This window comes from Etheostoma cragini, unplaced genomic scaffold (genome assembly GCF_013103735.1).
Source record: "Etheostoma cragini isolate CJK2018 unplaced genomic scaffold, CSU_Ecrag_1.0 ScbMSFa_367, whole genome shotgun sequence".
Taxonomy (NCBI): Eukaryota; Metazoa; Chordata; class Actinopteri; order Perciformes; family Percidae; genus Etheostoma; species Etheostoma cragini.
In genome coordinates, this window is record NW_023267961.1 from 58,716 (window position 1) to 60,659 (window position 1,944).

Here is a 1,944-nt window from a genome sequence, read left to right on the forward strand (position 1 = left end):
ACCTGGTTCTTTCTGCTGTTATAGATCGATAGTTTGGACACGTTGTCCACCTGGTTCTTTCTGCTGTTATAGATCGATGGTCTGGACACGTTGTCCACCTGGTTCTTTCTGCTTCTATAGATCGATGGTTTGGACACGTTGTCCACCTGGTTCTTTCTGCTTCTATAGATCGATAGTTTGGACTGACCCACAATAAAACACAACAGTTGCCACTTCCTTGCGTTGTGTTTGTGTAGCCAGCACCAAAAATAAAAGCAGACTCAGTAAAAACCTCCCCCCCCCCACAGTCCAGAAACACAGTCCTCAACATCTTAAAAAGAGGCCTTAAACTGGCACAGTCCATGTAGGAGTGTACAATGGTCTCGTCGAGGGGACAGAAAGGACACGAGGAGGACACGGTGGGATTAATATATAATATATAATATATAATATATATAACAACAGCTCCATACTTGGCCCCTGTGGATCGATACAGTATTGCCACCGAAAATATTGCTAAGTATTGAAAACATAGGATTCAGCCAGAGGGTGTGTCTCTGTGTGTGTGTGTGTGTGTGTGTGTGTGTGTGTGTGTGTGCAGCAGAGACCAGACTATCCTGAAACTGAACCCAGCTGTGTGTCCATGGATCCACCTTTAGTGTTTAGAGGACAGCGTCCTGCAGAGACTAAGTACGTCCCCCAGTCCCAGCTGTCCCATAATAAAATAATAAATTCATCAATCAAGTAGAAACCAGCAGTGATCACATGATGTTCTGTTTCAGTGGATGTTGAAGAAACTTCAGGGACCAGAGGAGCGTCGTCTCCTCACACTGGAGGTACTTTACAACTCATTATTAGTGTGTGTGTGTGTGTGTGTGTGTGTGTGAGTGTGTTAAATAACTTCTTTTAAAGATGTAAATATGTTCTTAATGTTGATCAGATGTGCTGTGCCAAGCATCTGAAGTCCATCCCATTTCTACCATCAGGGTTTCTGGGGGACCTTAACAAGTCTAAACGTTTCAAATCTAATAAAATAATCGTCCAAATGTAATTTTCTGCATATGTACAAATCAGTTTTAATACGTTGATTTCTTATGCAAGTACTTTTGTGCCTCTGCATTCCGTTGTACTTTTATGTCGTGGTATTGTTCCGAGCTGTAGAGAAAGTAGACCCACATGCCGAGAGAGTCTTGGAGCTGTTGGAGGGTTATTACAGAAAAAAAACATAAAAACTGAGTCAAGAAAGCAAGAGGCAAAAACATAATATGCAGTAATACTACAATGATCTGAGAAATGACAACGGGGACACCAAGACCAGATCCAGAGGGGAACGAGGTAACAAGAGGGGACACAAGGGCTGGGACACAGGTGGAAGACATCAGACAATCACAAGGGGGGACAACTAAGACAGGAAGTAAAACTGAACAAGACGACACAGAAAACAAGACTATCACAATAAAACAGGAAACAGAACATATACAAGACAAGACCAAAAATAACACAATCACAAGACATGACAGAAGAATGAAGACAGGAAATCAGACTACCACAATAAGACGAGACAGAAACCCCAAACCATAACAGATATAGGTCTTAAATAGTTTTGATAAAGTCTTTAAAAGTCTTAAATGGGACTGGGTCTAACTGCAGAACCCTGGACCGAGCTTTATTAGTCGGAGATCCTTCAGCTCTTTGCTAAATCAGCTCTACCACCAAAGTGGATCTGAACCCTTCTAGCAGTTCAGGACTTCTGCTTCCTGATGTTTTTGTCTCTTGTCAACCAGCTGAAACTCGGAGGGGGGCAGGAAGCCCAGCAGTCAGCGCCCAGGATGGAGGGGTCGTCTGCTCACCTCACCTTACAGATGTTCAAGTGGGGGGGAATGTAATGATTACTGTCAGCAACACGTACCGTAAGTTCTCCTCTGAAGTCCTAATGTAATAAAGCCTTATTAATGTTGAACTATG

The 1,944-nt window shown here is 42.8% G+C and overlaps 1 protein-coding gene across 1 annotated transcript in view; it reads left to right on the top strand.

Moving 5' to 3' along the window:
* The window catches only part of LOC117940890 (NACHT, LRR and PYD domains-containing protein 12-like), a 32,673-nt gene that overhangs the window by 7,431 nt on the left and 23,298 nt on the right, over positions 1-1,944 (top strand). The window lies entirely within an intron of this gene.